This window comes from Panthera uncia, chromosome F2 (assembly GCF_023721935.1).
Source record: "Panthera uncia isolate 11264 chromosome F2, Puncia_PCG_1.0, whole genome shotgun sequence".
Classification (NCBI taxonomy): domain Eukaryota; kingdom Metazoa; phylum Chordata; class Mammalia; order Carnivora; family Felidae; genus Panthera; species Panthera uncia.
Window position 1 is genome coordinate 24,036,785 of NC_064812.1, and position 23,890 is coordinate 24,060,674.

Genomic DNA, 23,890 nt, shown 5'->3' on the forward strand with positions numbered 1-23,890 from the left:
TTTTTTAGTTTCATTACAGAAAGTCACTAATGAGAAAACAAATAATGGCAGTAACAACAACAAAAAGCAGCAACAACAAATCCTGGCAAGTGGGAAGGCCTCTGATTTCCAGAGCTGTTGCCAAGATACATTATTTAAAACTTGAGGGCTCCTGGGTGGCTCAGTAGGTTAAGCATCTGACTTTGGCTCAGGTCATGATCTCACAGTTTGTGGCTCTGCGCTGACAGCTCCGAGCCTGGAGCCTGCTTTAGATTCTGTCTCTCTCTCTCTCTCTCTCTCTCTGTTCTTCCCTGCCTGTGCACTCTCTCTCTCTCTCAAAAATAAATAAATACACATTAAAACTTGAACACAGGTCAATTGAGACCGTCTTATTTGAGGATCCAGAACCAGAAAAAAATATATATATAAAAATGGAGGTTTATAGACCTGCAGGGCACTACCAAGCATAAAAATGTATGTCTAAAGTGACTTCTGGAAGAAGAAAAAAGGAGAAGAATAAGAAAGAGGGGAGGGGAGAGAGTAACAGGAGGAGTATTTGAAGATATAATAGCCCAAACTTGCTGGATTTGATTAAAAATATTAATCTGCATATGCATGCAGCTTAAAAAACTCCAAGAAGGAAAATTCAAAGGAATTCACATCTAGATACATTATAGTCACACTATCTAAAGCCAAAGATGGAAAGAGAATCTTGTAATCAAAAGGAGAGAAGCAGTTCACGAAGTCCTTGCAGCTATTTCCATTTTCAATGAGAAATTTTAGATGTTCCTCTTAAAATATGTCAAGTGGTATAAAGTTCCTTAAAATTCTTATTAGAGTACTAGACACAAAGGACTTGGAGACTAATAATTTAGGATAAAAGCAAGTCATGATTAATTTTACTGGAGTGGAATAAGAACAACCGTGTGAAAGATATTTTTAAATCATTATTAATTGAAAAGGAATATACGAATATAGTAAAATATTCAAGTAAAAAAGTATATGAAAAGAAATGTTTCCATTTTACCTATATCCAAGTACTGCTAATGCTTTCTTTAGTAGCCTATATATAGAAATGTAGACATGTACTTTTTTTCATAAAGGTCAGCATAATTTGCTTTTTTCTGTTCAATTTTTATTGCATCATCAGAAACTTAGCTCTGCAATCCGGCTAGATTTGGAGGGAAATAAGGAAAATATGGAACCCATAGAACTGCAGGGAGAGTACAAAGATTATAGGATATTTCCAGAAGAATGGGGTGGAGGGGTGCTTTCCTGAGCTACAGAAGGAATGGTCTGGTAGTTGAGATAAAACACAAGTCAATTTTTTCAGACTTATCCACAGTCGGCAATGGTTATCTTCTTGCCACTCTTGGATCCAAAGCATTCCTTGGCTTCCACAATATTCCTGCCCTCTTTCACCTTGCCAAAGACCACATGCTTGCCATCCAGCCACTCAGTCTTGGCAGTGCAGATGAAAAACTGGGAGCTGTTTGTGGTGGCTCCACCATTTGCCATGGACAAGATGCCAGGAGCCATATGCTTCAGGATGAAATTCTCATCAAAAATTCTTCCCATAGATGGATTTGGTGCCAGTGCCATAATGGCAAGTGAAGTCGTCACTCTAGTGCATAAACCCCAGAATAATCCTGTGAAAGCAGGAAACTTGATAGCCAAATCCTTTCTCCCCAGTACTCAGAGCACGAAAGTTTTCTGTTGTCTTTGGAACTTTGTCTGCAAACAGCTCGATGGTAGCCCAAGGGCTCGCCATCCACCGTGTTGTGGAAAAACACCATGGGGTTGACCATGGCTGGGCAGCAGCGTCTCCAAAACATAATCTGCTTTTTAACAGCAAAATCTGCTAATCTCCCATATCACCTACAGATATCTCTGCCTCTAGAATCCCATATTTTATTGTAATATTCCAAACTACTTAGATGGTTTCAATATTTGACTTAGAAAATTAGATTTCAGATTAACCTTCAAGGTAGCAGTTTTCTAGTTGACCTTGACGTAAAAGACATGGAAGATAGAAGGAACAACCACAGGGGAGGTAGGAAAATGTGAAACAGTAGTGCATTGCAAAGAATGAGTGTGGTCTGTGATTGCTGCAGCCGGTTACCCACATGACAGATGTGGTAGCAAAGTGTGGGGTTGCCCTCAGAGTCATCAGCTTCTTGTTAACCTGTGGATTTTACTTTCCTATTAAAAATATACACAATAGGGGTGCCTGGGTGGCTCAGTCGCTTGGGCGTCCGACCTCGGCTCAGGTCATGATCCCACGGTTCGTGGGTTCGAGCCCCGCGTCGGGCTCTGTGCTGACAGCTCAGAGCCTGGAGCCTGCTTCAGATTCTGTGTCTGCCTCTCTCCCTGCCCTTCCCTCACTCACGCTCTGTCTCTCTCTCGAAAATAAATAAGCGTTAAAAAATTAAAAATATATATATACACAATAGCCAAAAATGGAGCAACAAGCAAGCCAAACGTCATCAAACTCCTCACAACTTTCTGAAACATAGCTTCTGTAAGCAAAACATTGTAATAAACTTGCTTATTTTGGGAACTCATAATGTCTGAAACAATTTGTGCAAATTAAAAAATAGTATTCCTTAGAAATTATGCAGGTGAGAAGCATCTTTGCACCAGTGTTAATGTATTTTAAGTAATCACGAATTAATGAATGTGGTCTTGGCTATGATATGACAACAAATTATTATATAAATTGTATCATACAGGGTAATGTTAAAACTCTGTATCTTAGAAATAAACTGAGTATCAATAAGAGGAAACCAAAATTTGATTGGAATTCTAGGAGCATGGAATTACTCCCAAAATAGCAACCAAAATTTTATTAGAACAAGAGATGTATGTAAGCCTCTACGAACCGTTAGAACTGTGTAATATGCACCATTTTATTGAATGCTAGAATTTATGATTGCATATAGATATAACTGAGTTGCACTGAGTACTTTGGGAACTCAATTAAATTTCCCCCCTTCCTTAGATGTTAGATAAAAACACAACATAGAGCAACATCTTCAGACAACGTCATGGCAGGAACCTTATTTTAAATCTTCATACCATCCCAAGCATCATGTCAAAATATGTATTAAAGCAGATTTTACAACCCCATCTGTATAGTAATGTGGGATGGGAGAATTTCTTCTTTGCCTACACAAACTGAAACGATTGGCAGGGTGTTTCTCCTTGCTTATGCATGCCACTTCATTCCTTGTAGTTCCCAGGGAACCATAGTGTCATAGAAATTTTAAACTGCAGAATAGGAAACCTAAAACCCTATGTGATAGATAAAGAAATGCTTCTTAAGAAGACTAAGCTACTCACCTACTGTCATACAACAGTTGACATCAAAACTGAGATTACAATCCAAGATTCTCATAAAAAATGGAGACCTTTGAAAAACTGTAATTCTGTTACTTTTATTAAATGTTACATAAACTAACATGGATTCACCAACAAATCTAAATGTGGATACATAATATACTTTTATATTTCAACAAAATACCAATGGTAAGTTACTTGTTTTGTCCCATTAATCTCTCCCTGGCCCTCCTTTTACTTATGCACTCAGGACGACTCCAAGACTTGAGTCAGTACCTGAAGAGTAAAGTTAATCCTGGACACTCTATAGTTTGAGGTGCAGAAATAGTATCACCTGCAAGAAAAAAAGCAAAAAAGAAAAGAAAAGCCAAGCCTAGAAGGAACCTTCTACCTGCCTTTCAGAAAATGAGTAAGCTAAATCAACTGTGTGTGATATTAGGCTTGCTCAGATAACAAAAAATCGGTTTGGGAGTCACAGCTGTAACTGTTGACTACTCTGCCCCCAGAGTGAATGGAGGGCAGAGGGGGACTAACAACATCACGAAATAAGTAAGCAGTTCTTTTAGATGAATAAACTCAAGGGAAATGAGTGTGAACAGGGACCGACCTTCTAAAGCAATCGGGAATGAGGACTTCTGCATGTGTGGCTGGAGGAAAGGAGGTAAGGGACATAGAAATAGGCAAGAGGCAGTGAATACTGGTGTTCTAAAAATACCACACTGTTATTTAAGACTCAGAACTACAGGGACGCTGCAGACACGGTAGATACGTCTGAGAAGCATGAAGCAGGAATCCCCACCTGTAAGGGACAGAGGCCGGGCCGGAGAATACCAGTTGTCTACCTGGACTTCTAGTGCGTCTTTCCTCACACAATTAAGAGCATCATGCACAGATAACTGCGTGTGTCTGGGAAAGAGACCTCCAGAGGAGAGTGGGAGGGATTTGGTAGATTTTCCTGGTAATTACTGTGCCACTGTGGAGAGTAGATCTCTGAGACAATCAGCTTTGTGCAAGTCCCAATACACAGATTTGTAATCTCTCGTATTTCATAATATTCTAGCATATCTACGTTCTATAATGAAAAGAAAATCATGCACACACGTTAATAAGAAAATTTGGATTTGAAATAATATCCAGTTTCTCAAGGCATGAGACAGACCTGTATTTCTTATTGACATAGAAAATTGTCATTTTTCTCTAAGTCTGAAGAATGTTTATTCCTAGGTGATCTATGTTTTATAAAGAATTTATATATTATTTAATGTCATCTTTCATAGAAGATCAAAAAACTGTCTTTACATACAGTTACACTGCCATGGGCACTAGCTACATATATAATTAGTATTTTATTTATTTTTCTACATTTTATAAAATTTAATGTACTTCCATTTATGACCAGGGGTGATAGACAAGATTAATTTTTATCACTATAAGAAGTTGTCCATTTCCTGTAGGCTAATGAAGGAAGCCCAGGGTCTCTTGATGCCTTGAAATATATATATATATATATATATATATGAAATATATATATATATATGAAATATATATATATTTATATATATATAAGAAATATATATATATTTATATATACATAGAAGAAATATATATATATATATATATATATATATATATATAATCAGACATATAAATGCATAAGATGCTGAAGAAAGTAGGAAAATGGGTTAAAAGGATGCAGGCCCTATAAATTCAGATAAGCATTTTAATATATTATCATGAGGAAAATCAATGGTAGCTTAACTGATTTGCCCTGAAGTCATGTATCTATGACCAACCCAAGAATTAGGGGATAAATTCCAAACTCTTGTGACTTTGGCCATACTTTCTTATGACTACAACATTCTGCTTTTTCTAAACCACCACTGGCACTACCTCCTCTTTCTAGGGGAAGGAACTTCCCAAAGTAGGTTAGAAAACCACACCCGAAAAACAAATTAATCCAGTGAAGAAATGGCCAGAAAACTGAATAGACACTTCTCTAAAGAAGACATCCGGATGGCCAACAGGCACATGAAAAGATGCTCAACGTCGCTCCTCATCAGGGAAATAAATACAAATCAAAACCACACTCAGATATCACCTCACACCAGTCAGAGTAGCTAAAATGAACAAATCAGGAGACTATAGATGCTGGCGAGGATGTGGAGAAATGGGAACCCTCTTGCACTGTTGGTGGGAATGCAAATTGGTGCAGCTGCTCTGGAAAGCAGTGTGGAGGTTCCTCAGAAAATTAAAAATAGACCTACCCTATGACCCAGCAATAGCACTGCTAGGAATTTACCCAAGGGATACAGGAGTACTGATGCATAGGGGCACTTGTACCCCAATGTTTATAGCAGCACTTTCAACAATAGCCAAATTATGGAAAGAGCCTAAATGTCCATCAACTGATGAATGGATGAAGAAATTGTGTTTATATACACAATGGAGTACTACGTGGCAATGAGAAAGAATGAGATATGGCCTTTTGTAGCAACGTGGAGGGAACTGGAGAGTGTTATGCTAAGTGAAATAAGTCATACAGAGAAAGACAGATACCATATGTTTTCACTTTTATGTGAATCCTGAGAAACTTAACAGAAGACCAAGGGGGAGGGGAAGGGAAAAAAAAAAAAAGGTTAGAGAAGGAGGGAGCCAAAGCATAAGAGACTCTTAAAAACTGAGAACAAACTGAAGGTTGATGGGGGTTGGGAGGGAGGGGAGGGCGGGTGATGGGTATTGAGGAGGGCACCTGTTGGGATGAGCACTGGGTGTTGTATGGAAACCAATTTGACAATAAATTTCATATTAAAAAAAAAAGAAAAGAAAACCACATTACACAATGTGATGTTTGGTTCTCTCTCCTCTGCAGCATCTTGTCTTTTGTTTGAATTCTAGGTTAAGATAGAATTGTTAAAGGGTCTATTTAACACTGAATCAGAAGGAATCAATAATAAAGATGCTGTATATTTTGAGGGCATTAAATAACCACAGCATATATTTCTTTTCGGCTTTTCCAAGAGGCAGAAATCACAATAAAATTGACAATTGCAATTTTCCAGCCAAGTTAAATTCCAAATCCATGATTTTTTCAAAATAGAAAAAAACTATATCTTAATTTTCCGAAGCAAGTTATTACAACTCAAATTGTGAGTGGGCAAAATATGCAACAAAAGTTGCTTTTGAACAGAAAGTATGAAATTGTCTTTTGAAAAGAGTAAAACAAATCAAACTTTTATAAATACTAAACCTTAGCCACTCGTTAGGAAAATGTTTTATAGCAAAGTAGTTTGTACCAATTTTCTGATAATAAAGAGACTTGTCCTAATATATCTGATTGAAAAAAAAAGTCCTCCATTTCCTTTCAACTTTTGTTGAAGTTGAGTAATTGCCGTAATAGCAAATGGCGTAAGTAATAATACGAAGGATTGACTCAAGAGTAAAATCAATTCCTGAGGAGAAATGCTTTTCAGGCAACATAAAGATCCTTTCCTTGGCCTGTGCTTTCCTGGCTTTCACTTCAGAGTGCCATGAGCTTGTCCCTCATATTTTATTCCTTTACAACAACGTGTGTGTCCTGCAGAATGGGAGAGCCTCTCATGGGGGGACTCCTTCAGCCATCTGCTTTCCCACTATTAATTCTGATGTGTCTCCACGTAAGAAACAAATGCACTGGTCAAAAACTTTCCTTCTAACAAGCAGACTTAGAAATGAACATTTGAGAAAGTATTTCAAGAAGATATGTTTTTGCATGAAGAACATGCCATCCAGAGGTGAATGTTAGGGATGTTGTCAAATGTTCAAGATACAGTGTCAAGCCCATTTTCCAAGGTAACAATTCTTCAAAAAACGGGGAAAGAAAATGGTGTATTTAGCCTATAAAATGAAGGGCTAGAGAAAATTATGTTTACTGTTGTAACTAGCCCTTAGCAAATAGCTTAATTAAAGAAGCATGTGTGAAGGTTCTTTTTAAGCAGATTTTCTAAATAGTTACAGAGTGTTGATTCTTTGAATGCGCTTTGAAGTCAAGACAGAATGAAATTTGTGTTGCAGCCCAACTACCTCCTAGCTTTACGGCTTGATCAAATTAATAACCTTTTATTTTCCTGAAGTTACTTTTGAGCCCTTTCAAATAACAAAATTGAGGGGTTCTTAATAGAGAATTTTTGTTCAAAAACTCCTGTGTCTTGACTATCTGTCTTCTTGGTTTATTTTTAGATACCCCTACCAGAACATGATGTAAGAGGCGAGGAAGACATAGAAAGGAATTTTTCTTCTTGAGATGGGATGTAAGAAATTAATAGCAGGTGCTCTGGCATATGAACACACAGTCCCCAGAGGCCCAGTGTGAAGCAGCCTTTTTCCAAAAAGAGTAACTTACCCGATATTGAATTCCTCCTAGGCAGTTAACAAATTTTCACTCCACAGGTTTGCTCTTGTTCGTGTGTTTGGTATTTTCTTATCTACTTTTAATTTATTTTCTTATGATAAAATTGACAGAATTGAGCGTCCCTTGCTCAGTAGTAGCTCCTGGAGTGAAGTGAAAAGCTTTCTGCAGCCCTGACTATCAAATGCTCTCCCACCACGACATTGTTTATTACTAGATAAAAGTTTGCTGATTATCTCTCCCTAGCACACCGATGACCACTGTGTATCCTTATCCCATCCCATTCTTATTCTATGACCACACAAAGTGCATCCTTTTTTAGTGGAAACATTGAAGCATATATGAACATCCTCCAGTCTTTTTGCAAGTCGTCAGCTTCAGAACTCTATGTGTAACTTAAAAGCATATTTATCAGGTGTTATTTATAAACGCAGCTCTCATGAAACTTCATGAGGAATTATTACACAGGATACATGACATGTTGAAACACATTATTAGCATTCCTGTGGAGGTTTCTCAATGGAGAAATTCAATTATATTTCCTCCAATGCCTTAACTGCTGCTTTCAGTGGTGTTGCCAGAATCCTGGAGAAAAATAAACATAACATTTCAATTATTATCATTAATGATTTCATACTGGTAAAGGTCATAATGCACTTTAATGCTACCAAGTGAAATGTTGCTAATCACCATGGCTTATTGATTCTCTTTAGAGATAAGTAGGAGCAAAATGTGACACAGTTTTCATTATTTAAGATCATACATACTTCAAGCGCAACAGCAATTCCAAATAGAAGCAATATATGAATTTGGGGAGGAGCTTAAATCTTGGCAATTTTATTTGTCTAATAAGCTCAGTTAACTCTTCAGTTCTTTGCTTTTAGGAACTCAGGCAACTTCATTAAAAAAAGAAGAAGAAGAAGAAGCACTCGGGGGTGCCTGGGTGGCTCAGTAGGTTAAGTACCCAACTTTGGCTCAGGTCATGATCTCAGGGTTCATGAGTTTGAGCCCTCTTGGACTCTGTGCTGGCAGTGAGGGGCCTGGAGCCTGCTTCAGATTCTGTGTCTCCCTCTCTCTCTACTCCCCGCCCACTCCTCTCTCTCTCTCTCTTTCTCAAAAATAAATAAACATTTAAAAAATTAAAAAAACAAAACAGGGTGCCTGGATGGCTCCCTTGCTTGAGCAACCAACTCTTGATTTTGGCTCAGGTCATGGTCAGGGCAGTGGGATCAAGCCCCGCCTCTAGTCCCAGGTGGGGTTCTGAGCTGAGTGTGGAGCCAGCTTGGGATTCAATCTCTCTCTCTCTCTCTCTCTCTTTCTCTCTCCGTCTGCCCCTCTCCCTCCCTCATGTTCTTTCTCTCTCTCTAAAATTAAAAAAAAAAAAAATGAGAGAGAGTTTGGTTTTATGGTTCTGTTTAATAGACTGGAATTTTTAAACCATTTCCATGTTTCTTCATTTTGCTGTATTTATTCATTATGAACAAAATATATATGAATGATAATGAAACTTTCAGGAATTGAGAAAATTAAATTGAAATATTGTTTTTAAAACATTATTTTGATAAAATATGGCTAGTGATTCATTCTAAATTAGATGTCCATATGGCAGTAAGGATATCAGTATGGAGAGCTTCATTTTAATAAGAGGTAATTAATAATGCTGTCAGGACAACTCTCTTTAGATGGTTGGTTTTACAACTTACCTCCATGATATTTTAATCTGTAAATTTTCTATGTTCCAAAATATGTTAAATAATGTGATTCCCTAAAAGCAAAAATGAACTACTGGGACCTTATGAAGATAAAAAGCTTCTGCACAGCAAAGGAAACAACCAACAAAACTAAAAGGCAACCAACGGAATGGGAAAAGATATTTGCAAATGACATATCAGACAAAGGGCTAGTATCCAAAATCTATCAAGAGTTCACCAAACTCCACACCTGAAAAACAAATAACCCAGTGAAGAAATGGGTAGAAAACATGAATAGACACTTCTCTAAAGAAGACATCCGGATGGCCAACAGGCACATGAAAAGATGCTCAACGTTGCTCCTTATCAGGGAAATACAAATCAACACCACACTCAGATATCACCTCACGCCAGTCAGAGTGGCCAAAATGAACAAATCAGGAGACTATAGATGCTGGCGAGGATGTGGAGAAATGGGAACCCTCTTGCACTGTTGGTGGGAATGCAAACTGGTGCAGCCACTCTGGAAAACAGTGTGGAGGTTCCTCAGAAAATTAAAAATAGACCTACCCTATGACCCAGCAATAGCACTGCTAGGAATTTACCCAAGGGATACAGGAGTACTGATGCATAGGGGCACTTGTACCCCAATGTTTATAGCAGCACTCTCAACAATAGCCAAATTATGCAAAGAGCCTAAATGTCCATTAACTGATGAATGGATAAAAAAATTGTGGTTTATATACACAATGGAGTACTACATGGCAATGAGAAAGAATGAAATACGGCCCTTTGTAGCAAAATGGATGGAACTGGAGAGTGTGATGCTAAGTGAAATAAGCCATACAGAGAAAGACAGATACCATATGGTTTCACTCTTATGTGGATCCTGAGAAACTTAACAGAAACCCATGGGGGAGGGGAAGGAAAAAAAAAAAAAGAGGTTAGAGTGGAAGAGAGCCAAAGCATAAAAGACTTAAAAACTGAGAACAAACTGAGGGTTGATGGGGGGTGGGAGGGAGAGGAGGGTGGGTGATGGGTATTGAGGAGGGCACCTTTTGGGATAAGCACTGGGTGTTGTATGGAAACCAATTTGACAATAAACTTCATATATTGGAAAAAAAATAATGTGATTCCCCTACTATTCTTTTATTTTAATAAGAAGTTGTTTTTAAAGCAGTTCTTGTCTGTAAACTTTTTTTAGTCTATGATTTAATACAAAAATTAAAATTAAATATTTAGAAACTATTATAGAAATTACACAGAGTAATTTTATGTCTACTGAATCTAAAAAAATCTAGACTTGTATTTTGTATGTCTTTGTCGTTATTGTTTTCGTAGCAGTTCATTTTGTTAAATTTTATTAAAGTATTGCTGCATGATAGATTGATGAGAGTGGACATAAACTAGGCCCACAAACAGTTTAAGAAATTCTGTTCCAGAAGATCTTTGAAAGTTGAGCCAACATACGCTGAATTTCATTATCTTTTCCTCTGCTTGCTCTTATGTTACAAGAAAACTTGCCGAGTTGCTCAGAAAGGTAACAGTATCCCTGCCCGCATTCTCTGGTTTCAAGCAGGTTACAACCAGAATGAGATAAAAAAGCCCAGGTCCTGTAGCAGGACAATAAGCCTTTTCCAGATTTCAAGCCCTTGGATCACCCTCAGGCAACAACAAAAAGTGAATTCCTGTAATGCTCATAGCTGCTTGTAGATGTCCCTGCTCAGACTGCAGAGTTCACGTTCAAAGTGAAATGCAAAAATGACACCTGCAGTATGATGCCAAGGCAGCTGCAGAGGCAAAGAGAGACTCTCAAAACTCAGGCTTTGCTTCCCCCCACCCCTTGATTGTTGATGCTGATACAATGTTCCTTGTATCCCTCTGCCTTTACCACATAGACTTTCCTTCAGGCAACTGATCTGGGGAAAACCATAAGGAAAGTACTTTATCAGTTGGATTTGGTGGAGGAGAGTCATTCTTCTAATTTACTGAAGAAAACTTCTAAGAATCAGCAATAACTCGGAATGCATCTTTGGGGACTGAGTTACCCTAGCCACCCTAAGAAGACTGAATAATATTAGTGGTCAGCAAATAAACAAAGAAATGTCAAGAGCGAGGGGGCAGATGTGTAGGAGGAGTGGTGGCCAAACAGGCCCAACCTGGAAAACCCTCACAGAATAAAATTGTGACAAAGCCTCCTACTTAGTTTCTGTTTCCAGTCACATTTCTCCTTCAGTCTATTAGCAAAACACTTCAACTCCTTTCACATTTAAAATGTAACCTGATTATATGCATGAGTCCTTGTTTTCAATGACTATAGCTTTTAGAATGAAAGCCTCCTTGACTCGAGGCACAAACTTACCAGGTTCCTGCCAATCCCTCTCCCCCACCACCCTCCCCCACCTATCCTCACCTTTCCTTCCATTTCTCACTATTGGCACATATTTGCATTGAGCTTTCAGCTCCATGTTAACCAGGCCTTAATGCCTGGGTCTTAGTAGCTTACCAATAGTTTCCTTTCTTTCATGGGCATGTCTGTGTGGGTAGGCTGTGGTCTTGCTTCATGTACTCCACATTCTGGGATCTAGGCTTAAGGAATGGCTGTTCTCTAGGACATTGTGGGTCCCGTGGCAGAAAAATAAAAGAAATAGGTGTTATCGCAGTGGCTTATAAAACTTCTGCTTGTCACTTTCATCTACATTTTATTGCAAAAACAAATCACATAGCCAAGGTTATTGGGTGAGGGAAGGGTCTCAGGAAAGGTCCAGCTGAGGAGACAAAGGCTATTTGTAAACAATATTATAGTCTGTCATATCATCCTTCAAGATTTAATGTTCTACCATAACACTGTCTGCTTGTCACTATCATACCCTACGACTCTGTAGTCAAAGCGTCTGTGTCTGTTTCTTTACTATTTAGCTTGGAGATAATTGCAAATCTGTACTATGTGTTTCAAAAACTGGCATGTATTTGGCACTCAAAATATTTGTGCATGGAAAGAGAGAAGGAAGGAAGGAAGGAAAGAAGGAGGGAAGGAAGGAAGGAAGGAAGGAAGGAAGGAAAACAGGTTTGGAGTAGCAATAGTTGTAATATACTTGTAGCACTGAATCCATTTAACGGAAAAGAACAACTTGCACAAGTCAATAGTTCATTAATTATTTGGGGTATCAGAACATATACTGTCTGAAAATATATATTTGATTTAAATGGTAGAATTATGATGTTTTCACTATGTAATTTATAAGAGGCTCAACTCCCTTCGAGGACTAATAGATTCTTTTATCTGTTACTTTTCCTTTTTTTTTTCTTTTTCTCCTATCTTGCTCTCTTTATAAGAAGATTATGCTTGTGAGGGCCTCCATATTTGAATCATTTCCAGCTTCCTCAGTTTGTCAGCAATCTCCTGTCCTATGACGCCTCCCTTTAACTTGGACCTGATGGTTTTCAGTTTCATGGTCATTGATCCCGTATTACTCAAAACAGTCTTTCCACTATTTCACTACATGGAACTTTCTACCTCTAATATGACAATTAGCAGAGCATTCTGCATCCTACTGTCTGAAATTCTGTGGCCATTTCAATGAATTTCTTCATTTTTTTTCTCCTCTTTTCTGAACTTGAAATTACTTATTATGTCCAGGCTTTCTCTTTCTTCTGTTTCAAAGACACATCTTTTTGCTTTGAAAGCTTCCTTCTCCACCAGGTCAAATGAAGAAACAATTCTTCCTGTGCAATTTCCTGTCCCCCATCATTCTATTTTCTATTTTTAATGTTATTCTTTTTGTTCTTTGATCTAAACACCCACCCCCCGACACACACTTCTCTATTTAAATAACAAATGAACCAAGCTCTCTCAAATTGTTCATCCCTCAAAACTAAACCTTTTTTTATCTAATATGTTGTGAAAGCAAAATATATGTGACCCTCCTCCAACTGAAATATCCACTTCTTTATTTGGTTCTTCTCTCAACAACTAGGTAATTTTTTTTTTCTGTTTCTTAAGCATACTAACCAAATCCTCAAACTTACTAATAATTAAGTGGCTTTACTTCAACCTTTAACTTCCTTAAATTCTAGAGCATGACACTAAATTTCTTCTTATCCTCTATATGTAAAATTTCATACAATGTAAATCATTGAAATTATTATTTTTTTAAGATTTTTGGAGAACCCTTAAAAAATATAAGGATTGGAAAAATGTCTTGGTGTCTCATTTATATTTCAGTAGTGATCCTATGTTGACAGCTTTTCTTCTCCAACAAGAATATCTAATATTAATACTAATATCTCAGTGTATGCTTATAATTTTAGTCCTGTACTTCTATGAGAGTTCATATAATGGTGAAATTCAATAGAGCTTACAATGTAAATATCATTCTGGTATTTCAGGAGTAACTTATTGAACATAATGGAATGTTTTATTTTATGTATCATGTATCAAGCAAAATTAAACATAAGCAGGAAATATATGAACAAATAAATAAATATAAGCATTTTTGAGTAGTGCTCATTTAAAATTTCATTCTTCCATTTGAATTGAGATTGAGCATTAATATAGTTCTCAATAACTTACATCATTTCGAGCCTTTAGTTTTCCTGGGTATCTTTGAAATATTCCTCTTTTTTCTCTGTTCATACTACATACCTATAAAGCATGCTACATATATAGAAAAAGGATGAGATAGAGTGGTAAATAGAGATGATTGATAGATGTGTAGAATTGGAAAGATGAAGGAGCAAATAAATGAATAGAATAAATTAATAAATGCACAAGTGAATGAATGAGTGAATGAGTGAGTGAATGATGGACTTTTGTTGATGCATCTCCATATCCCATACTTTCTCTTTACAACGAGTGCCTAGGTTTTACTTTGGATGACCAAGTTACACTTTTTTAGGTTTCAAACAGGGTTGAGTCTGGATTCCACCCTAACCTCTAGTCAGGATGCTCCTGATTAAGCGAATCTTAGTAATTCTATTGTTGCTGTTGTTCTTAACATTGTCAATGTGATTGTTTCAGGCTTGGCAATGGTTTAAAACTAAGATAAACCAACAGATGGTGCTCCTCTGGCCCTAGTGATTGGTTCAGTGGACGTAATTTAGTTCAACTGGAGGGAAGCCCGTATCTTCTCATAAATAATTATCAACTTGATGCAGTGCTCTTCTTTTAGATGTAAGTAAATAAATGCATGCATGTAGCCCAAATGGACAGCCACCTGACAACCATTAGGAAAGACAGGCTAAGGTTAAAGCCAACATAGCAAAGGAAGATTTGAAAGAATTACAAACAAATGGATGTGCAACTTTAAAGATATCAACCTGTGGATCAAGCAGAGTCTTCTTCTGCTCTAGACTTTCCAGCTTATGAGCCAATAAAGTCCCTTTATTATTTAAATGAGGTGAATTTTCTTTATTGGCTCTAACCCATATTCTAAATAACATAGATAGATACAGGTAGATATATAGGTAGAGAGGGAGGGAGTGGGGGAGAGAGAGAGCACAAGCATTATGATACAGGATAAAGAAATAAGAAGAAGCATTTGTCCTTAGAGTGAAATGGGATAGGTTACTAGAATGAATATTTATCTGTGTGATCTACGAAACATTTGATTTACTCATTGCTATAACAGTTGAGGTTTCCAAATTCTGTAACCAAGCATTTTATATATGACCATCTTGATCATCAAATCAGTTCATGTGGGTGACAGTTGGTGATCAATCTTCCGATGCAATATTCAAAAGAATACAATGACCATATGTTAGTTGATGCAGTTGAGTTGCATATAAATGGTTGCATTTATTCTGTACTTTGATATTTAGGAAGTAAAAAGACATTTTGTTTTTCATTTTGCAATCCCTAAAAGAACAGCCAAAGGAAATGTTTGCTTCTTAGAGTATGAAATAATAGGAGTACAGTGTGAAGCCAGCAAACTTTTTTTTTTGTATTGAAGCATTTTATGAAACAAAATTAAATATCTAAATTTTTTCCAACCAAAATCCAAATAGGACTTTTCACTTATTTTTTCTCCCAATATTATCATGGCATTATTTTTGGTGTAACAAAATAGCTTATACAGATCCAGAAGAATGGGGCTTGAATTCTAGCTTTACCATTTAACCATTGGTAAACTTAAGCAAGATATTAAATCTCTGTAAATTCCATATAAATTCTATGTAAGCTATACTAGTGTGTGTGTGTGTGTGTGTGTGTGTGAGAGAGAGAGAGAGAGAGAGACTTATTGTTAACCAGCAATGAGTCCTGGTATAAAGATATGTGTGCCTGTACATATATGATAAACAATTATATATTATGTAAAATAAGTTTAATAGATAAACCTTTCATTGATTACATAATTAGGTTTGATTTAATAATTATCTTGCCAATATTTATTTTGAGTTCAGTACTTTGGGGGACCTGTGATTTTATTTCTACAAGTGACATTACCCATGTGGGCCAGCCACCTTGCAAATAGAATTCATTGGTAAGAAGCAAAACTTTATCTCTTAAAAAAAAAAAGTAGGAAAACAACCCAATTTTTTAAAGTGAGCCAAAGACCTTAACAGACACCTCACCAAAAAAGATATATAGATGGCAAATCAGCATGTGAAAAAAAATGTTCCACATATGTCATCAGGGAGATGCAAATTAAAACAAGATACCAGGGAGACTGGGTGGCTCAGTTGGTTGGGCGTCCAACTTTGGTTCAGGTCATGATCTCACAGTTTGGGAGTTCAAGCCCCGCATCAGGCTCTGTGCTGACAGCTCAGAGTCTGGAGTCTGCTTTGGTTTCTGTGTCTCCCTCTCTCTGCCCCTCCCCTGCTCTCTCTCTCTCTCTCAAAAATGAATACACATTAAAAGTTTTTTAAAAAATAAAAGAAAACAAAATAAAACAAGATACCACTACATACATATTAGAATGGCCAAAATCTGTAATACCGACAAAACCCAATGCCAGTGAGGATATGGAGAAGTAGGAACCCTTATTCACTGCTGGCGGGAATACAAAAGGGGTCAGCTACTTTGAAAGACAGCTGGCGGTATCTTAGAAACAAAAATAAAAACTAAACATACCTTTTGCCATCCAGCAATCACACTGGTATTTACCCAAAGAGGTTGAAAATTTACGTCCACCCAAACACCTGCATGTGAATGTTTAGAGCGCCTTTATTCATAATTGCCAAAACCTGAAGGAACCAAGATGTTTTTCAGTAGTTGAGTGGATAAATACTCCGTAGCACATCCAGACGATGCAGTGTGATTAAGCACTATACAGAAATGAGCTAGGAAGCCATGAAAAGACATGGAGTCACCTTAAATGGGTACTACTGAGGGACAGAAGCCCATCTGAAAAGGCTACATACTGTATAATTCCAGCTATATGACATTCTGGAAAAGGCCAAATCAGGGAGACAATAAAAAAGGTCAGTGGTTACCAGGGGTTGGGGATGCATGAAGGGATAAACAGGCGGAGCACAGAGGATTTGGGGGGCATTGAAAATACTCTGGATGATACTGTAATGATGGATGGGCCCATGTTACTATACATTTCTCTAAAACCACAGAATATACAACACCACGAGTAAACCAGGACATAAACAATGGACTTGGGGTGGTTACGATATGTCAGTGTAGGTTCTTGGATAGTTAACAAATGTCCCACTTTGGTGGGGCATGTTGACAATAGGTGAGGCTGTGCATGCCTGGGGTGGGGAATATGGGAAACCCTGAAGCTTCCTCTCAGTTTTGCAGTGAACCTAAACCTGTCAAATATCTTTTAAAACAACAACAACAACAAAAAACTTATGAGAGAGAAGAAGAAAATCACTGGACTTGAGTGACATATTTAGTTTTGCTCCAGGTCAATTCACAAATGACCTGTGTTATGCTAGTCATACTGCTTAACCTTACGGAGATTCATTTATCTTACCTATAAAATAGGGATAATAAAGCCTCATTCAGAGATGTTTGGAATAAATTATATCACAGATGTTTTAGAATCACTTTTGAATTTCAAAAGCAGCACATAAAATTGTGGGACTTCATTTTGAAAGATATAATTAATATATTTCTTAAAGAACCTCCAGTAATCTGTCGCATTTTTAGTGTATCCTATCATCAATATTCCCTGTAATCATATGAGTGAAGAAGTCTTTTGTAAAATTAGGTAAGAGATACAAGGCAGGAAATGGAAAATATAAATGTCACATTGAATACAAAATACAGGTATGCATAACAATAATATTTTCTCCCCCATAAGATTCATTTGCCAAAAAAAAAAAAAAAAAAAAGCATGGGGTGGGCAGGATGAAAATCAGTATGTTATGAACTCTATAATTTCTATGTTTTTTTTTTACACTTGATCGTAGCCAAAAGGCCGAGAAGCTGTTCTAAGTTTTTTTTTAAACTCCAAGTCCAGAACTATTTACCCAGTCCTAAAGTAGACATCTTCACGTTGATGTTTCAAAGCTATTGAGAATGAAACTTCCAAACATAAATTCACCATTGTTTCTGACCCAATCTTTCTCCCAGAACTGCCATTCCCTTGATCTCTCTCTCAGTAAATATATCACTCAATCACTTAAGACAGAAAACGGAACATGAGTTTCTTTCTTCCCTTTCACTCCAAGCTAATCAATCACTAAATTGTATTAATACTGCCACCTAAATATTGCTCAAGTTTGTTGTTCTCTTCTCTCACCTCCCTTACCATGACTCTAAACCTCTTTCATTCCTTACTTATTTTCCTTCAGTAGTCTTTGCTTTGTCTCTTTGGTCCTGTTCTAATTAAAGGGGTCTTCCTAAAATGTAAATCTTAGCCCATGATTCACCTGCTTGTTATTTCCTATTATTTTCAAAAAAGTGCAAATTCTTTCTTTGCATGGTTTATGAGGAACTTCATGATCTTGTCCTAGTGGACAAGATCCTACTGGATCTTGTCTCTAGTCTTTGTCTTTGTCTTCCATTCCTTCCCACCCATACCTGGACAAAATTACTCCAGTTTACTTCCTCTCGTATCTTAGGATACTGCCATGCTGCTTTGTATCACTCACATGACAATAACTCAGCTGACTTGCTCCATTCATCATGAAGGTCCCTCAGCTTATGTACTGTGTACTTGCAGCCTTTCCTGACAGCTCAAAATTTAGCTGGGGAGTTTTTCTTCCATGAACAGCTTATCCTGCTGTATTATCATTTGATGCCTATAGTCCCCAATGGCCCCTGAGCTTTGTGAATATAAGGTCCACGCTGACCTGTTCACATTGCATTCTTATCACCTAGACTGGTGCCTAGAGCATACACATCAGATTCTCTAAGCACATTTAGTGAAATCAGGACCTTTATGGCTTTAATGAATTTAATTTGATGATCTAAACCTTCTTGGTGAAAGTGTTGTATGCTAGCCAAATAACATCACACATTCTATTCTTCACTTATGTTTAGTTGAAACTCACACTGAATGAATTCCTTACAACTCAGAAGAAATGTTGTGACTTGAGTCCTAGCAAGGGTAACTCCTGACTCTGACCTGACTTGGCTTCTAACACCTGCATCTTTGTTTTCCAAGACAAAGTTGAATCTTGCAATAAACCTTAAGGGGAAGGAGGAACTGAGTTGGGCATGGTTCCTAAAATTCCATTGGAGAAGCACATGTGAAAGAAACCTTTCCTGGGAATTCCTCTGAGCTTCCAATTCTGAACCATGGTGACATTTTATTTCAGATTTCTGAGTAGGCAGCCTGTTTAATAACAAAATAATGTTAGGAAAAAGTCATTAAAGCTTCGTTTGCTGTCCACCTATTTGGGATAACCTGAGAACATTAACTGTTCCAGAAAAGGAATGGAAAACAAACTGAAGGTACTAATTAGCATGAATTATTAATAGAATTTATTAACAAAAATCCCGTCTTATTTTTTTTCTCATTAAGCATTTGTTTTACTGGGTCTTGAAATTTTGTAAAACGATTTTCGGTCAAGTTGTTTCCATTAAAAAAGTACTGATTTTAAAAATTAATAACTTAAAACTCTCTCTCACACACACACAGTTCAGAAATCATTTTTCCTTCTGAGGTTTTATGATGCATGGTTATCATTAACCAGTCTTTTCTATCAAGCTTAAATGGCCGATTGACACAAACAGTCCTGAGACCACTCTTCCCCCACTATTACTATTGGGGTGGCAGGTATTGGAGATAATATGATTTAGCCTTCTGAGCTTTCTGGGAAGACTTGGTGACCTTGCCAGCTCCAGCTGCCTTCTCGTCCACTGCTTTGATGACACCCACAGCAACCATCTGTCTCATCTCACGAACAGCAAAACGGCCCAGAGGAGAGAAACTCTCAAAACACACACAGGGTTGCCAAGAACCATATCAACAATGGCAGGATCATCAGATTTCAAGGACTTAGGGCCATCTTCCAGCTTTTTTCCCAGAATGATGATCAGTCTTCTCCTTCAGCTCAGCAAACTTTCAGGTAATGTGAGCCATGTGACAACACAGCACAGGTGCCTATCCAGCACTGATTTGGTCTGGATGGTTCAGGATGATCACCCGAGCCATCAAGCCAGCTGTTTCCAATGGTGGCTCATTTTTGCTGTCAGCAGCCATACTGCCATGACAAACATCTTTGACAGATATGTTCTTGACACTGAAGCCCACGTTGTCACCAGGAAAGCATCATGGTGCCTTTCAACAGATTTTGCTTCAGTTGTAACACTGACTGGAGCAAAGGGCACCACCACGCTGGGTTTGAGAACACCAGTCTCCACTGGGCCCACAGGGACAGTACCGATTTCACCAATTTTGTAGACGTCCTGGAAGGGCAGACACAAGGGCTTGTTGGTTGGATGAGTTGGTGGCAGCATGCAATCCAGAGGTTCAAGCAGTGTGGTTCCACTGGCATTGCCATCTTTATGGGTGACTTTCCAACCCTTGAACCAAGGCACGTTAGCCCTTGGCTCCAGCAGGTTGTCACCATTCCAACCAGAAATTGGCACAAATGCTACGTCCAGATTGTAGCCAATTTTCTTAATGTAGGTGCTGATCCCTTAACAATTTCCTCATATCTCTTCTGCTTCAGTATCTCTTCTGTAGGGTGGTTCAGGGAATCCATTTTGTTAACAACATGTAGGAGTTTCACAGCCAGGTGTGGAAGCCAGAAGGGCATGCTCACGGGTCTGCTCATTCTTGGAGATACCTGCTTCAAATTCACCAACACCTGCAGCAACAGGCAGAACAGTACAGTCAGCCTCAGATGTGCCTGCAAGCATGTTTTTGATGAAGTCTCTGTGTCCTGGAGCATTGATGATGGTCACATAATGCTTGCTCGTCTCAAATTTCCACAGGGACATATCAATGGCGATACCATGTCCACTTTCGGCTCTCAGTTTACCCAAGACCCAGGCATGCTTGCAAGGGTTTTTTCTCAGCAGCCTCCTTCTTCAATTTTTTCTATAGTTCCTTTGTCGATCCCACCTCAGTAATAGGTCAGATGACCAGCAGTGATAGACTTGCCTGAATGTATATATCCATGACAAACATGTTGCTTTGAGTCCTTTCCTTTCCCATTTTGGTTTAGGATTAGTGGTGGTTTTTATGTCACCTGTGGTCTGGCAGCAAAGCTGTATGAAAAAGCCCATTTTATTATTTTTAAAAATTTAAATAAACAGATCCCTATGAAAGATGCATAGATAGCATAATTATATTCTGTTCACCTTTATGAAATTTGAAACATTTTTTCTTTCTCTAAAAAGGAAAGCATACTTATTATTATTGTTACTATTATTGTTATAACACTTTATTTTTAATATCTTTCATAAAGATTGCTTAAAGACTAGAAGAAATTATAAAAAGAGCTTTTAGGAAATAAGATATAAAAGGAAAGGTTAGTAATCTAGCATGGACATATTCTCTGTTAAAGTTAAACTTTGCATTCAAAAGTTTTAAAAAATCTTCAGGATTGGTAGGCCACACCAAAGAAGTTTTGAGATCTGAAGAATATAAAAATTGAAAATATTAATTAGAGCAAATCTGAAGATATGAAAGGCATTTAGTTTGTCCTGGATAAATGAGAAGAAAATGTCTCAAATTGATTTTTTATTTTTTATTATTTGAGACAGATAGAGCAAGTGTGGAGAAGGGCAGAGGGGGAGAGAGAATCTGAGGCAAACTCCACTCTCAGCCCAGTGCTGGACATGGTCAATCCCATGACCCTAGAATCATGACTGGAGCCAAAATCAAGAGTCTGGCACCCAATCAACTGAACCATCCAAGCACCCCTCCAATTGATTTTTATTTTACTCAGTCCTCTGAACTTTGATACTTAATTCTGAAAGGATGGCCTGACAATCCTTCTGCATATTGGATACAATGCTATCAGAATATCTTCTTCCCTCACCCCTCCTTAAGAAATTACACACCTGCAATATATCCAAGGAAAATAATTTACCCTTTCCCTATTACTCTTGTGTCCTCCGGGTGGTATAGTCTATATAGTGTAGTGCCTTATAGTAACACGTTACAAAATGGAAAGTCACGATTTTTTGTCATTTTTTTTTTTTCTATCTTCTTTGCTACAAGCCATGGAAGACTAACACCGCTAAAAATAATACTTAGCTCAATGAAGGGATCATTACATACTTGTAACAGAAGGTAACTCTGTGGCCAGCCTCTGCCAAGTGAGTCTTAAAATACATACATCCTCCAAATGGTATGTATTTTGAGTAACTACAATTGTATTGCTTCAGGCAAAGTACTTGCAGACCTAAGACCAGACTGGCAGAATGTGCTGAACAATTAACTTTTGTATTAAATTATAACTACTTTCTTTTAATTTCAGTTGATCGTAAGGCATAAAAGATAAAGAAGTTAAAAATAGCTGAAGGGTGTATGACAGAAAAATAAGTCTTCACTGTTTCAAATTTACTAGTAATTAAGACAGCTGTGTGAATAATGAAACATGCATAAGTCAATTTTCCCTCCCACCATATATTCAGGGAATTTTGACCTGAGTTTATAAAAGATCATACATTCACACAAGGAAGTTTGGATGTTTTTTTTAATTTAAGGAAAATGCCATGATAAGTTCTTGCTTGTACCATATTTGTTAATTGTAGAGAAGTTAAGTGATACAGTATTTAAAAAAATTTTTAATGTTTATTTATTAAAAAAAATTTTTTTAATGTTTATTCATTTTTGAGAGACAGAGAGAGACAGAGCATGAGCAGGGGAGGAGCAGAGAGAGGGAGACACAGAATCCGAAGCAGGCTCCAGGCTCCGAGCTGTCAGCACAGAGCCTGATGCGGGCCCGAACCCACAAACCGTGGGATCATGACTTGAGCTGAAGTTGGATGCTTAACTGACTAAGCCACCCAGGCACCCCAGTGGTACAGTATTTTAAAAGAAGTAAATTAAAGTTGCTCAAACCCAGTAATTACTATTATAAAGTTTGTATTTTATTATATACAAATTTATTCAAAACTATATTCTATATAAATGCATTTAAATTTAGGGTAATGATATATCTATATCTATAGAATAGATAGATATAGATATAGATATAGATATAATTTTTCAAGACAGAATTTCAAAGTGAAGTATTAATTTGAACAGTATTTATTGGCATTTTTGTACCATATATGAGACATTATGGCAGGTATGGGAATGGAGATGTGTGTAAAGCATAATCACTTTCCTCAATACACAGACTAGGAAGTAAAATAAAGAAGATTACTGAATACTTGCTATATACACTAGAAATTAATAGGTTAAAAATGTATAAGAATGTATATTTTTTGAGGGTGAGAATGAATCATTGTCAAGGGGAGGGGGCCGAGAGACGGGGAGACACAGAATCCGAAGCAGGCTCTAGGCTCTGAGCTGTCAGCACAGAGCCAGACCAGGGGCTCGAACTCACAATCTATGGATGACTTTCACCAGTGACAGCTGAGGTAGAGAAGGAACAGTGTTGCCTTCTATGGCATGAATGTTGATGTGTTGAGGGATTATCAACGCTCGCTTTCTCAGGCCTCATCTTCAACATCTCTCTAAACCCTCTGGGTAGCACCCTCAGGAACTTCTGCTTTCTATAACACCACTGCACAACAGAAATACAATGACAGCTACAAATTTCATTTAAAATTTTCCAATAGCCACATAAAAAGTAAAATGAAACAGAAGAAATGAATTTTAATGGCATTCTAAACCAATATACCTAAAATAATGTTTCAATATGTAATGAACATAACAAAAATATGACAAGATCTTGCTACAGGTTGAATACTTATTTGTGTCCTCCCGAAGTTTATATTTTGAAACCTATGTAATGGTATTTTGAGGTAGGATCTTTGGAAGGTGATTAGGTCATGAGGATGAAGCACTCATGAATAGGACTAGAGTCATTATAAGAGACTCCAGAAAGCTCCTTCACCCCCGCTCCCATGTGAGGACAGGGCAAGAAGACAGCCCGTCTATGAACAGGATACAGGCTCTCACCAGAC

At 37.5% G+C, this 23,890-nt stretch overlaps 2 pseudogenes; both read right to left on the bottom strand.

The window, feature by feature from the left end:
* Positions 1–1,314: 1,314 nt before the first annotated feature.
* On the bottom strand, positions 1,315–1,787 carry LOC125924946 (peptidyl-prolyl cis-trans isomerase A-like; annotated as a pseudogene).
* Positions 1,788–19,477: 17,690 nt separating this feature from the next.
* Positions 19,478–20,960, bottom strand: LOC125924947 (putative elongation factor 1-alpha-like 3; annotated as a pseudogene).
* Between the last annotated feature and the right edge of the window lie 2,930 nt (positions 20,961–23,890).